The sequence below is a fragment of the Colletes latitarsis genome, chromosome 6 (assembly GCF_051014445.1).
Source record: "Colletes latitarsis isolate SP2378_abdomen chromosome 6, iyColLati1, whole genome shotgun sequence".
NCBI lineage: Eukaryota > Metazoa > Arthropoda > Insecta > Hymenoptera > Colletidae > Colletes > Colletes latitarsis.
In genome coordinates, this window is record NC_135139.1 from 4,220,469 (window position 1) to 4,237,323 (window position 16,855).

Genomic DNA, 16,855 nt, shown 5'->3' on the forward strand with positions numbered 1-16,855 from the left:
TCGTCAGCCTTCTACGCCGACCTTTTATTACAAAAGTAAACAATTTAAATAAATTCAAAGAAAACCAAAATAAATTATAATAAATAAAAAGAAACAAAAATCAGAAATTTAATCTACGAAATTTCGTTGCCTACCTAGTATTTGCCGGTCGCCGAACTCGCCAGGTTGAGGTAGGCCAAGATTCCTATAATCAGAAAAACACGGCTATGTGTTAGACACACGTAAACACGTTATACGTATCTATACCGTGTTTGTGTCCTCACGCTCCTGGCTTCGTGATTCGAACGTACAGAAGCGGAGAATTTTCCTCGTTCGTAATATACGAATTCGCTAGTGGACTGTATTTTTAATTTTGGCTTTGATAAAGAATTAATTCTTTATCTATGCCGTTTGCAGTCGATTACATTGTGGACGGCATTGCAAGTGGAGGTTGTAAGACTCCAAATGCCCTTTTCCCGTGAGTCTGTACACTGAGTCTATGCGTCGAAACGCAGTGCAGTGCAACAGCCCAACCGTCGAACTGCGGTTGCTCTTGGCTGCTTCAACAGACGACTTATTGGTCATGGGTTGCACTACGGAGTCCGACTGCACGTGGTTCTCTGCACGTTGCACATCTATTCGTTGCACTTAGCAGTATTTTAACCACGTGGGGGTCTGACCCACGACTCCGTTACTCCTCCGCACAGGTGCTCCTCTAAACGTTACACCGGCGGGATCTGTAGGAGTAAGGACTCGCAGACCGGAAAAGTCAGGCGTCCTTTGTGGACGTCGACCCGACCACAGTGGACGCACCTGGATGGTTCACCATGTAGGTGCCTCCCTTAGGTGTCTCCTCAACCTGGCGGTAATCACAAGAAAATTGAAGCGTAATTTTGCCAACTTTCTTATGTCTCGATTGTTTATACGATCGAGACGACTGCTCAATTCTGCACGGAGGGATCGAACACCTTACTGGTGTATGTTCTCGATCACACCACAGGATATCGAATACCCTACTGGTGTATTTTCTCGATCTCCTGCCGCAGGACTGATCTCGTGGAATCTCGATTTGGGAAATCCCATACAAGATTCCGGGACGTACTTGACCGAATCTAAACTGATTTCCACACTTTTCTCGAGTTTTATCGAATTCTCAGCTGTGCGAGGTCAATCAGTGGACCCGTACCAGACTGAACATCTACTCTTTACACCAGTCAAATACAGGCAGAATCGTTCTGAATATTAAACAATTCGAACTTTCCCTTCGTAGATCTTTCTGTTCAAGTGGAATCGGGAGCCGATCCGCTCTAGTGGGAAGTCTGCGCGGATTGACAGCCGAAGACGCAGCCGCGTTACTCTAATTAGTCGTTACGCAGCGCTCGGCAGTCTTTCTCCGTCTAATTCTTAGCGCACTACTTTCTCACGGTACTGACGTCATCAACGCCGTTAGCATACTCGAATCGAAGTTAATGAGCCGTTACCGATGCCAGAAAAACTAGTAATAATCGCGTTTTTCTATCACTGCTCGCTGTACAAATTCTCTTAGAGATAATCTCCCGATTATTGTACGCTAACAGGATTAACGGTAATCGCAGCCAAGGACAATCGCTCGGCATTATGCAAATCTTTAAACACTCATCGTGTTTTATACATTTTCTCGTTTGTTCAACTTTTACCAAATGTATATTGTGTTCTTCCTTGAAGGATAGCTTCTCATCTTCAATTCTGGCTGCTTCGAGTTTCATCTTTAATAAGTCATATTTTCGGCACGTATCTTTAAAATGTAGATTGAATTACGTCTTGAATATTTTCCCCTATATCCATAAGGGTGGCCCTTATTTTTCGACTTCCGATTTTATTCGATCTTACCCTCTTAAATTATGACATTTAGTGAAAAAATAACATGTGCAAAATTTTAGAATGATTGGAAAACGGGAACCTGTGCCGTATTTGAGTTAAAATTTTTAAATTATAGGTGATTTCACGTCAATTTAGGACTTAATTTTATTGCGCTATTTTAGAAGTATTAGTGAATATTTTTAAATAAAAGTACAAGTTCTCAGATATATGTATATTAATAACATTTGTGTATTACTTTCAACAATATATTTGTTGCATTGCGAAACATGCCGTTCCGCTTGCAACAATTCGGCGTTTATATTAACGCTACAAGCCATTAGCTAAATGGTTTTGGTGTCAATGTAAACTAAATTACATGATAACCGTCATAAAGGGCTCGCTCCAGCGACCTCGCGACCTGGTCCTAACCGTTGGGCCAGGGTTTTTCCCGATACCTGGGACGTGCGGTCCACCCTAACCCAGACCTAACCCAGACCTGAACGAGAAAGGTTCTGATTGGATGCGGCTGGCTTCTTACATTAGGATATAAGGCGCGATATTACAAGGCGCATACAAACGAGAGACAAACACGAAAAGTTCTACGAACAACGTTCCACGGCGCAACGCACAAGAACGAGAGAGAGAGAGAGAGAGAGAGAGAGAGAGAGAGAGAGAGAGAGAGAGAGAGAGAGAGAGAGAGAGACGTGCAGGAAGAGCTACCAGCGGTGCAACGGATCGCAAACACCGAGCTCTCAACAATATTCAAAATCTTTGAATTTCGCATTAAGCTTACTATGTAATGCAGCGTCTGAATCATGCCGCTATTGAGTCAGCTATCTGAGATACGAAATCGTCACTTACCCAACGACCCTTTCGAATAATTTTCTCCCTATGGAAGGACTTATACTATAGAATACTACAGGACTTATATAAAAACTTTATACTATAACTGTTTCGTTCGGTCAGCTCGGGGTGTTCCGCTTTTTTATTTTATCAGATGCGGAACCGTTGCTTTGTCGTCAAAGCCCTCGAATATTACTCATCTGGCAAATTTCGTTGTAAAATAATCGAGCGTCTTGTCGAAACGAAAGCGCTAGGGAGTTACTTCCAATCAATCGATCGGGTTAAACGTGTCTAGTGTCGCTCGCGAGTGCCAATAAGTTTACAAATATGTAACTCTTATTGTGTTACGTAAATGAGACTACGCCGGGTCCTTCCACCTTAGCTACAGAACGATACACAGTCTCTCGTTTGCAAATGTTGGTGCTAATAGTATACATATAGGTGTGTGGTGTTAGTACTTACACAGCGACCGCTGACTGTTATCATTTGAAAAACGGAGATAGAAAACAGCCAACCAGAAATGTCTTCTAAGTACAGAAGCACTCTTGCCAACACTACAAATGAGAATCCTACTAAAAATGGTAACAAATCCTACGCAAATGATATTAAACACGAATATGCCCACACTAAAGATCAAGCCATAATATTTCAAGCTATATATGGTATTAGTATCAAAGAGTATGCCTATGAAACTATAGATTTCATAAATATTATTTCGCGAATATCAAACGATAGAATATGCATACATCTGGATACAAAAGAAATAATGGCTCTCCTAACCTCTAACTATGAATCTATAGAAATAAAAAATAACAAAATTAGAATAAGACCTATGCTGCAGCCAGCACAACGCATCATTCTATCAAATGTTCTTCTAATAATCCCCAACTCCAAAATAGAAAATATCTTTAAAACAAACAGGCTATATTCACATATTAAGCTGTATTCAAAAATAACGTACCTAAATGTTGGTGTGATTGACCCAGAATACTCGCATATATTAAGCTTCAGAAGACAAGTGTACGTAAACCCATACGATATCCAAAAAATACCTGATTCCTTTTTAATAACCTTAGATTATATCTAATATCGATTTTTTGCTATGTCAGACAAATTAAACTGCTACATATGTAAACAAGAGGGCCATACAGCAACCTATTGCTCCTACAATACAGACACAACACAGACTCACGCTAGGCAAACACACAATGATGGAACAAACACAACCACATCCACCAATATAGAGACTCCTCATACAACGAAGGAAAATCGTCGATAAAAAAGGATACAATGAAAATTGAACCAGCAAACTTACCAGCAGAGACATCAATATTAACTGAATTACCTATCACCAAAACTGGCATGAAAGGACCTCTATCCCAAACATCGCTGGACAAACCACCAAAGTATGTCAACCTCAACGACATGAAATTCAAACACCATTGCCCAACATAAACAAAAAAAAAAGTATCATTGCTAAAAAAACGACAAGGCTAATATCTCCGATTTATAATTGTTAAAATAGGTGTGAGTCGGTCTCTGGGGGGTTTTCTCCCCTGACCTGATCTCTCACCCTTTAACGGGGAGTCCGAAATTCGAGGGATTGGAATTGTGTGGGAAAGTAAATTGTACATTTAAAAATTTCCTTCGCCTGGTCCACTGGACACAGGCCGTTTATTTAAACAAAAATTAAATTGAAAATAAACAAAAAGGAAGGAAATTCACAAAAACGAAATTAAATTTATTTATTATTTAAAAAATTGCAGGAAAAAACCCCGAGCTGATGGCTCGGGAAAAAAAACCTGCGCCGCCGTCGGCCCCTACGGCTCTCGTCTCGGTCTTCTGTAATCCAAAAGAAATACCGAAATCCGGCGGTTAATACCTGACAACGCTCGGTGCGTTGTCTGACTCGCTCTAATCCACACGCTCCTTCTTCCGTTTACGGTAAACAGGAGCGGGATTCTTACACAGCGATACACAACTGTGTTAGTGGACTGTACTATTATTTCAACGTTTCAGATTTTGGAAACGTTGAATTGCAGATGGGGAAGACGAGATTCTAATCTCGATCTTCCCACTGCTGCAGGCTTGGTTTTTGCAGGAGAGGACAACAAGTGGAGGTTGTAAGGCTCCAAAGGTTGTCAACTCCGCGGTCCCTCGCCGTTCCCTGGTCCGTACGGGACCGGTGTGATGCAGAGCCTTAACTGCGCAGAAGCGACTGATTATTAAGGTTCTAACACCACGGTGCCCTTTGAACGTAGTTCTAGGTCGAGTGTCCGTACCCACTGACGATCTGGAACCCACGCTCGAGCAGGTCGAAACCAGCCGAGATATTTACCCAGGGAATGCCAAATAAGGCCCCTATCGGGTGTTATCCCAAACTTTTGTTTCGACCCTGGAAAACGACGAACCCAACCCAGGGAGTATGCAACAAAGTTGCCCTATTGATTGGGTTTTTGAACCGTGCAATAGCCAAGCAGAGAATCAAGAAATTCTCTCGGTTCTCGAACACGACCACTGATTACAGCAATCCGTGTTCTTCGTCGCAACGGTGGCGATAATCAAGCACTATTTAAGTGTAAATTTGATTATGCTCAGCCACCGATTGCGGGTTAAATCTTTGGAAAGATAATTACGCTGATTGTATTCATTTCCACTTCTACACGACCACTGATTACAGCAATACGTGTTTATTCAACACCGATGGCGGTAACCAATCACTATAAAAGTGTAAATTTGGTACTTTTCAGCCATCGGTTGCTTTTTGAGCGAAGTGGAAAGAAAATCAGTTGGATTTTGTTTCTTTCCAAAATGGTTCGTTCGTCGCGGTGACTGATTTCTGCATGCGAACGTATGGCCGGAATATTTCGACTCAAGGGCAGGATTATTTAAATCCGCTGCAGTCTCAATTCCGAGCAACTTTGTTCACATGATTCTACGACAAGTTAGACAAAACTAACTTGTCGAGAATCGGTCTCCGACTTCAGACGAGGTCGACGATGAGGTCCGCTCTCGTCGAGAGCCAAATAGCGAGTCCACCTGAGACATACCTGCTTAACCGTGGCCACGAGGGAGGGGAAATTTTCATCTCGTGGCGCTGTTTGGTCTAAGCTGTCTGTCTCTTATTAATTTTGAATCCTCTCTTCGTTTCGGCGTAGTAACACCTGTTCTATAGGAACCGTTACTGGGCCGATCGCGGAACTGTTATCGAATGTAAATACGGAGTTTTTCTATGCGGTATTGTTCCCGTAACGTATTACGCCTCAGAGAAGACTCTGGAATGTCGCGTAAACTAGGAACAACACCGTACAAGAAATGGCCCGTTTTTCTATCGATCATGCGATGGTTTAACCGACATTTTTCGATTGTCGAATTAACGCGATATTTAAACAATAATCATGAAAAAATAGAAGAAATGTTAAATCCAGCTAAACAAGAAATTAAATGCCCAGGAGCAAATTACGTTTTAAATTATAATCAATTGAAGAGTTTTATAGAAATCTCAATAGAAGCAACTGACACAATTAAAATAGCTAAAGAATTTATAAAGGACACATCCTAATAAAAATGATGTCAAAAATCTACCCTTTCCTAAGAGTACGTAGTATTAAAAATAGAATCCATAGATTACAGAAAAAACTAATTTCCAATCTACCATACGACTCTATAGATACTACAGACTTGTCATCAGGCTCCGATATTATGTAAAAAACGAAAGAAAAGTAAAGACTACAATTATACAATAAGGGAAAAAATAGTGCAATGATATATAAATAGAAACAAACTTTAAAAAACAACACCACCCATTAAAGAAACCCACCATATTGCAGCTCCTGTGAAAACACACCACTGACAATAAACCACATTGTGTACGAATACAGGGAATCTGTAGGTTCCCACAAGATTCGTGGAGCCACGTTATTTTATAATAGATAAGTCCAATACTATTTACAAACACTTTGGATTTATTAACAAATATATATATACAGATAACGTGTTAACAATTATAGATATATAATTGGTTCGTAAATTTCTAACATCTAATACGTACTAACTATGTTCTAACTAACTGTTCAATGTTCAACTGTAAATGTTCTGTTCGTAAGTGTTCTGATGTACATAACTTCAAGTGTTCTTATGTACATAACTTCAAGTGTTCTTATGTAACTTGAAGTGTCCTTGTTTGACTGTGCGTATTCTAACTAACTATTAAATGTTCTGTTCCGTGATTATATAGGTATTTCAAAATAGGTGGAAATTCTATTTAACCAATCAAACTTTGTCCATCCCTCGTAAGCCAGTCCTCCCGACACTCGAAATCCCACCCACTGAGAGTTGTACGGGGGTGAGCGTCCACGGTCCCAAGGGGCGGACAAATGGGCCCAAAGTACGGTGTGCTTAGTGGCTTAATGGTACGTTAATTCCGTTTGTAACATAAGGTATAGTCCGGGCTACAATATAACGAGGTCGTAAACTCGAGTGGGTGTCAAAGTTTACACGTTTCAGCTCCCGAAACAAATGAATTGACAGAAATACGAGTAGCTAAGGGCCTTAGACTATAGTCAGGGCCGTACGAAGAAATATTTTGTCTAGTGTCGCCATTTTTAGAAAGCCATTTTTAGAGGTATCGTAACAGGTAAAGGTCTTACTCAAGTCTTTAATATCTTAATTTACCTGCTTATAATACAGGGTGTTCGGCCACACCTGAGAAAAATTTTAATGGAAAATTCTAGAGGCCAAAATAAGACGAAAATTAAGAATACCAATTTGTTGATAGAGGCTTCATTAAAAAGTTATTAGCAATTAAATTAAAAAATTTCAAATCGTTCTGGAAAAATTATTTTCGCTTGTGGGAGTCAATTACAATTATTTTTGGTGAATAAACATACCCCCGAAATCCTATCCACTTTCGAGAAAAAAATTCGAGTAGTTGTGAAATTTTTCGACAAAATTAAAAAATTTCAAATCGTTCTAAAAAAATTATTTTTAGTTGCAGGGGTCAATTTCAATCATTTTTTGTCATTACACATACCCCCGAAATCCTACTCAATTTCGAGAGAAAAATTCCTTACCGAAAATATAGTTTGTGGCCAGAAATGCTGCCTCGAAATTTCATGAAAATCTTTAAAATGTCATAACTCTTGAACGGATTGGACGATTTTAATGTTTAAAAACACAAACTACGCGTATTTTGATGGAGAATATGTAGAAATTGCAAAAATATTCGAAAAGTTGATCCTTGACCCCGCAAAATGAGAAAAACCCCATAAAAATGGTCCAATTTTCAAACAGCCATAACTCTTACAATAGTGAATATATTTCAATGAAACTTTTTTCTGAAGTGGAGCCCATAGGTACCTACAAAAAAGTATTAAACAACTTCTCTGTAGGGCGTCAAACAAAATTACTAAAAATCAAAAACTAATTTTTAAGAAAAATCGACAGGGGGTAGGTGCCTAAATTTTTCGACGAAAAAAAAAATTTCAAATCGTTCTGGAAAAATTATTTTCGATTACGGGAGTCAATTACAATCATTTTTGGTCAATAGACATACCCCTGAAATCCTACCCAGATGTCATGTACGGCCCTAAGTGCCGCAGCAATAGTCGGTCCCAACCCTCAAGAGTTTAGTTTACGACCTCGCTATATTTTGGCCCGGACTATACTGGCCAGATTACCAAATCAAGTAATTGAAGTAATATTAAATTAAATGTCGTGTCCTATAAAATGTTGGAATTCGCAACAGAATTCGACAAGCAAAGACAGGTTTATAACATCAGGTCAGATACGACCCTAACATCCAAGGACCATATAACGGATACCTTAAAATTCGTAAGCGACTCAAATCTATGGTACAAAATTTAACGATACAAATGTGAGAAGCAGCTCCGTTAATCGTCGTTAATGACCCAGATGCCGATGCGACGTAAAAGAAAACCAGAAGAAGAAGAAAAAAGCGCTAGGTCCAATTTGACCAGCGAAGGGCTATATTGTTCTGCGGGTGGTACGGTCTTCGAGGCCAATGGTCGGCCGACCGGCAACGACCATCGCCAGCTCGCGAAACAATATAGCCATAAAACAGCTGATAAACACGCGCGGCAACTCGTCGCGTTCTAATCCGGAGTTCCATTTTTCCCCTCGGCAAATTAACGCGATCTTCGACTTGTGGAAGAAACTTTGGGCACTCTCATTCAGGGTGACCTGGGACTCTTCCTTCACCACGTTCGGGTGTGAGGGAGGAGTTTTCCGTCCAAACGGGGCATGGAAATGGTTCCTCCTTCCCCAAGTCGGTGGCCAATCGATCGAGCTAGAAGTCAACGCAAAAATCGGTTGACATCCCCGAAATCGCGTATCGGAGGGAGTCCGCGCTGAGGAACAAGACCATAGAAAGAAGAAACGTCTTTTATTTAGACATCGTTAAGAGTTTGACGTGTGCAGTTAGCAAAATATTATTCATAGAGAAAGTGAATGTGTACAAAAATGGAGACCAGAAATTCTAATGAAATATATTTGTTGGGGCATGATGAAGGTCAAATTATTGGAACAAAGCTTCCTAGTAATAGACAAGTATCGCGTGTGTTAATTTACAATGTACGGAAAATAAAATTGAATCTTAAGACAAGTGCAACGATCGTGATCAAAGAAGTGTAAGTTTTTTGGGAGAAAGTCCGCATCCTGCAAAGGCAAACTTATAACAGCATTAAAAAACTATGAGCATTGCATGAAACTTGGCGTACGCTGCAACGGTCTCATAAACGCCAAAGTGAATTGCAAAAAGCAAAAGAGAAGGAATTTCGAGATTCTTTTGACGATCTTTTTTATATAGCTCATAACAATGCGTTAACTATGATTAAGATCAAAGAAGACAGACTTCTCCTCCTAAATCAGAGAAAAAAGGAAAGGCCAGAAGTTTAATGGAAAAAGAGCAGGGAAGAGCAAGTCGAATAGAAAATTTCATTTCAGAAGAGAGTCGGACATTTTTCAAGAGATTCGATATATGTATCTACAGAATTTTTACAAAAAGATCCATCAATATGGGAAAATGATAAACCATAGGAAACAAATTTAAAAGTAGTGAATGATTTTGCAGAGCGAGGCGTAAAGCTAATACCTGAATATAATAATTTATTAACAAAAGACGAAGAAAATAAACAGGACGTTTTGCAGGAGTAGATATTGAAAGCAGTACCTTGATTCAATCAAATCCGGCCTAATAGTAGACATGTATCAAAATACGTATGCATATTATATTATTCTATATTGTTATTTATCTATATAGTTTGTTTCTCTTTATTTTTCATCGTATATTTTTGATCATCGTGTAAGTTAGGTTTCAATAACATTCTGTTAACCTGAATATAAATATTTAATAATTACTTATATAATTATTAGACATATATGTTACTTATATAGGTAATAATAAGATTTTGTAACTAGTTACATAATTATAAAAAAAATAACCGTGATAATTAATGTCTGTAAATAAACAATATTGAGTAGATTATTACTTCTGTAATTGTGTTGAATGCTTTAGATTCTTCCGTTATATGTATAGCAAATTGTGACTGTAAATTTGCAAAATAATGTGATTAAATAAGACACAAATGTTATTGTTGTAGCGTGCGGTTCTGAATAAATAATGTCGAAATCTTTCGCCGACGCTCGTAAATTCGAAATAAATTAATAATCCTCGGTGGAGGGTTGAACAGGTTAAGATTTGATTGGTTTAATTGCTTCATTATACTATTTATTGGTAGAGAATGCTGTGGTGTGTTGTAAGCCGAAGTGATTTAATTAATAGTGAGTTGTAATACGAAGTGCTCTAAGTTCTAGCGAGTTTTACCACGAAATTCTGGTTTTAACTAAGTTCTAGCATCAAGTACTGATTTCGATTAAGTTCTAGTTCTAGTTCTCCCTTTTAAACTGCCCTTAGTGCGATGGCTTTGGATGGAAGTAGGTATTTTGTAGAAGTAAGAACAGTCGCTGTAGACCTTTAAAAAAAATTATTTATTTTTGACGTCATGCAGGTAGTACTTTCTCTCGATTAAAAATTCTGAAATTTATGGTCGGGTTGTATGCTCGCACGCAGATGTCGGAATCCTGATCTTGCACACAACGAATTTTGCCCTGTCAAAAAACTGTTACAGTTCGCAATAATAATATACAGGTTGTTCGGCCACCCCTGGGAAAAATTCTAAGGGGAGGTTCTAGAGGCCAAAATAAGACGAAAATCAAGAATATCAATTTCTTGACTGAGGCTACGTTAAAAAGTTATTAACAATTAAATTCAAAAATTTTAAGTCGTTCTGGAAAAATTATTTTTGATTGCGGGGGTCAATTATAATCATTTTTGATAAATACACATACCTCCAAAATCCTACCCACTTTCGAGAAAAAAAATCGGTTAGGTGCTGAAATTTTTCGGCGAACAATAAATGTTTCAAATCGTTCTGGAAAAATTATTTTCGGTTGTGGGGGTCAATTACAATTATTTTTGACGAATAGACATACCCCCGAATTCCTACCCACTTTCGAGAAAAAAAATCAGGTAGGTGCTGAAATTTTTCGACGAAAAAAAAAACTTCAAATCGTTCTGGAAAAATTATTTTCGGTTGTGGGGGTCAATTACAATCATTTTTGATTACTACACATACCCTCGAAATCCTACCCACTTTCTAGAAAAAAATTCGAGAAATTGAGAAATTTTTCGACGGAAAAAAAAAATTTCAAATCGTTTTAGAAAAATTATTTTCGGTTGCAGGGGTCATTTATAATCATTTTTGGTGAATAGACATACCCCCGAAATCTTGCGCATTTTCGAAAAAAAAATTCAGTACGGACGGAACTTTAAACGTTAATAACTTTTCAACGAAGCCTCCATCAACAAATTGGTATTCTTGATTTTCGTCTTATTTTGGCCTCTAGAATCCCCTATTAAAATTTTCCCGAGGGGTGGCCGAACACCCTGTATACTAATAACAACATAACCACGTGGTCAAGATCTGATAAGCGGTAAATATTCAAAGTTCAAGAGGAAGTCCTGGTCGAAACGTAAAGTTTTATAATAAATTATTTGCCGTTGAGGGTGGTCTAATTGGAAACCGTTCCTAAAGAACGTTGACACCGGCATTCATTCAGACCTAGTCCTTTAGAAAAATTATACAATTCGTATCATATTTCGACTTTTTTAAAAACGATACTGTTCAATGTCGACTGCACCGTGAATTCTGCCCGTGGCCGCAACAATTATAATTATAATTACGCCGTGTTAAGTTTTATCTTTAGTTTTTATTAATGTAGACGACAAGCAAATTACTTTGTTACTGATACAACGGCTCACGGCTTACTTCGAGAGCATTCCTCACGACGCGATACATATTTATATGTATACATACATACAAACATACCTACATACATACATACATACATACAAACATACATACAAACATACATGGTGGATATATTTGGACAATAGATGTCACGCGTCTGTTTATTTCGTACGTAGATCGCGTACTACCTTATCGATTTCAGTTTCTCGCGGAACACATTACAACACACAACTTATAAACACAAATTTTATTAATATTGTTGCGCCGGGGAGTATTACTCGTCGATCGCCTCATATTAAAACACAATTAAAATAGCACAACGTAACACAACTAAGAACTTTATTAACAAGAGTGCTTTTCGATACGTTCGTTCGTCTTGCGATCTGTCGTAATTCTCCTCTTCAAATCGTTTCCGGTTTCTCAGCAACCGGAAAGCACGGGATCTCGCATCCACTCGTTTTTTGTGTGGCAGCTTCACCTCATCGCGAAGCCTCTTCACACCATTGCGACGATGCAATTTCGCGGTATTGCGCGGCATCTTCATACCGTCGCAACAATATAGAGATCTTATGGAACGACCGACCGCTACGAGGTCTTTCGTAGTTCTGTTCTTTTAAATCATTGACGGTTCCTCTAGCAACCGGAAGGTACGGGTCCTCGCTTCCGCTCGTTCGAAGAGGCTAGCTTCACATCGTTGCGGAACAGCCTTCACGTTGCCGCAACGATGCATCTTCAATCCGTCGCAACACTATTATGCAATTCGAAGTATTTCTGCCATGATCTCGAAAAATGCAGTTGTAACAACTAGTGTGTTGCTACTATGTCCTTGCCACACTAAAAAAAGTTACTTAAAAATTTTGAGTTACACAATGTACGATACACAACATCCTGGCGGAGGAGCGCACCGTGGAACTACAGTAACAATTAAAAATAAAATTAAAAACCACGAAATCCGCAAAACTAGTGAAGCCTATATTCAAGCAACCAACATTATTATAGAAGACTGGCATGAAAATCTAATCCTCCCTGCAATATACTACCCATCAAAACGTAATATTAAAAAATACCAATATCCGCGGTGGGGTTTAAGAATACAGACCCCATCCACAGAGGAGAATAATAATACCTTTCATTACAAGACAATAACCTCCATACATTATCAATGGAAGAACTAATTGATTTCTGTATTGTAAAAGGAATGGGAAATCACTATCTAAACATCAAAAACAGCCTAGACCTCTCATCCGATCATACACCATTAATAGCTAACGTAAGCTCAAAAATCATACAACGAAGTTGTCCGTCTTCTCTACATAATAACAAGACTAACTGAAACATATAAAACACTACTGGAAATGAAAGTTACATGCAACGTGCCCCTGAAAACTATTAAACAACTGAAACTCGTTATTGAAACATTCATCGCCGACTTCAAGAAACGGCATGGGAAATAACACCAAAATATATAAACAATGAAACTCCGAACCTTTCTGACAGCATTAAGACACACGTACTTAAAAATGAAAAATAAAAGAATAATGGGAACAAAGTAGAAACCTCACAGAAAAAACTATACTAAATAGTCACCAGAAAACTACATAATCTAATAATAGCGGAAAAAGAAAAAACCATCGAAAAATACCTCCAAAAACTAATTCCTACCAAAGAAACAAATTATTTTGTATAGAGGGCTACAAAAAAAAATTAAAAAACCTCAAATCGCCATTCCTGCAATAAAAATAGGTAATGGAAACTAGGCACAGAGTAATCCAGAAAAGGCGGAAGCATTCACAAACCACTTACAGGAAGTATTCAAACCCTTCTCGCAGAAAATAGCGGACAAAAAAAAACAGAAAATACACGATTATCTGCAAGCAGAACAAACCGTAAGTTTACATAAGTTATTTAAAGTAACCGAAGTCAATGAAATTAGCACACAAAAATCCCCATTACCTTAATTCCGAAATCTAGTAAAAACCTATAAGAAACACCTCATATAGACCAACCAGCTTACTACCACAGATGTCCAAAATACAGAATGTTTAAATAATGCGTTAATTCGTTGATTGGAAACGTCGGTTAAACCATCGCGTGATCGATAGAAGAAGCAGGACATTTCTTATACGGTGTTACTCTCAGTTTACGCGACATTCCAGAGCCTTCTCTGCGGCGTAATATATTCTGAGAGCAATACCGTGTAGAAAAACTGCAAACAAGTGACTATGCCGAAATTACAGAGAGGATACGAAATTAATAAGAGACAGACAGCTTAGACCCGACAGCGCCACGAGACGAAAATTTCCCCTCTCTCGTGGCCACGGTGAAGCAGGTCTGTCTCGTAGACACTTGCTATCTGGTTCTCGACGAGTGCGGACCTCCTAAGCCGACCTCGTCCAACATCGCAGATCGATACATACGATCAGTTAGATTCGTCTAATTCTATCGTCGATTCACCTAACCGACACGGGACGAAATAAAGACTGCTGCGGATTCGAAAGAATCACGCCAAGTCAAATTTCGTACCCTACGGTTTCGTGTGAATAGTTCGATTTCTGCGGTGAATGAACCATTCTGGTAACAAAAAATTTGAGTAATTTTCCAACTCGCAATCGGTAGCTGAGTATAATCAAATTAACACTCGAATAGTGTTTGATTATCGCCATCGTTGTGTCGAAATCACGTACTGCTGCAATCAGCGGTCGTGTACAAGAACTGACAGAATTTCTCGATTATCTTTTGGCTATTGCACGGTTCAAAAATTAATCTATAGGGCACCTTTGTGGCAAATTCCCTGGTTTGGGATCGCCGTTTTCCAGGGTCGAATCTGAGCTTGGGATAACACCCCCATAGGGGCCTTATTGGTGCATTCCATGGGTAAACTCCCAGCTGTTTCCAACCTGCTCGAGTGTGGTTTCCGGATCGTCAGTGTGTACGGACACTCGACGTAGAGCGACGCTCAAAGGGCACCGTGGTGTAAGCACCTTAACAGTCAGCCGCTTTTGCGCAGTTAAGGATCTGCATCACACCGGTCCCGTACGAACCAGGGAACGGCGAGGAACCGCGGAGTAGATAACCTTTGGAGCCTTACAACCTCCACTTGTTGTCCTCTCCCGCAAAAACCAAGCCTGCAGCAGTGGGAAAATCGAGATTAAAGTCTCGTCTTCCCCATCTGCAATTAAACGTTTCCAGAAATCAGAAACGTAAATTTACAGTCCACTAATACAGTTGTGTATCGCTGTGTAAGAATCCCGCTCCTGTTTACCATAAACGGAGTAAGGAGCGTGTGGATTGAAGCGAGTCCGACAACGCGACGAGCGTTGTCATATATTAAGAGCCGGATTTCGGTCCTTTTTTGTTACAGAAGACCGAGACGAGAGCCGTAAAGGCGAGGCCGGCCTAAATTTGACGAAATTATTCTTATCAGTAAATTTCTTTCTTTTGTTTGATCATTCCATTTTTATTTTCAATTTTTGGACCAGGCAAAAGAAATTTATAACTGTTCAATTCACTTTCCCCCATATTTCCAATCCCTCGTGATCCGGATCATACTAAGTTAAAGGGTGCGAGACAAGGTTCTTTGCGTAAAGTTTTGCACCACTCGCACCTATTTTAACACAGAAAAAATTCTTAGTTAAGAGAATCAACAACCACATAGCCGAGGATCAATTATATAATAAATGAACATCATTTGGATCCAGGGGTAAATACGCTATAATTGAACAGATACGTCGTTTAGCCCAAGAAATAAATTAAAGTTTAAGAGAAAAGAATATTGCTCTGCAGTGTTTCTAGACATCACCCAGGCTTTTGACAAGGTATAATACACGACACTATTATACAAAATTAAGAATACTTAAGCAATAGCTATCGCATTCTAAAATCATACCTCGACAAGAGGTATTGTCTCGTCAAACAAACGGAGATGTTCTCCATTTGACAAATCACAAAGAAGCGTATTGGACCTATTTTATACATACTTTACACAGCAGATCTATCAAAAACCCAATATACAATTACTACCACCTTCGCTGATGATACTGCAATCTTATCCACACTAACCCAATAATAATATCCCAATGCGTACAAAAAAGTCTAAACATCATATGGTTGATGAACCATGGCTGATGAAATGGAGAACAAATATCAACAAAACCAAATTCACCCATGTAACTTTACACGCAGGAAAGAGACGTGCCCATCGATAAAAATAAACAATCAATAAATACCACGAACAGGATCAGTGAAATATCTTGGCATGCATCTGGTCCGAAGATTGAATTACAGAAAACACATTTGGCAGAACAGAAAACAACTCGGTATACAGCTCTGAAAAATGTATTGACTATTAAGGCTTAAATCAAAACTGTCAATCCAAAGCAAAACAATAGTGTACAAATGTGTTCTAAAATCGATATGGGTATACGATATACAATTATGGGATTCATCTTCCGTATCCAATATGGAAATCTTCGAAAGATTCATTCAATATCAACTTAACTTTTCATGGTATATAATGAACAGTAACATACTCAGGGACTTCCAGATACTCACCGTTAAAAACGAAATTAAGAACTTTATTAACAAATACACTGTCAAACTGGAACTCCACCCAACACACTAGCTATCGATCTCGTAAACGAACAGACTGGCGCGCACAGACTCAAAAGATTCAAACCGCTTGATAATAGATATAAATTTTAAGATTCTTGATGTGCAATAATAGACAAATAGAAACTAAGTTGATCTCGAAAGCAAAATGTAAGACGACCTTTGTAGTAATTATAGTAGTTATAAGTAAAACTATTCTTTCTGTTCACCACTTGGTACGAGGGTTGTTCAATAAGTCATTAGAAAAAGATAGAAAA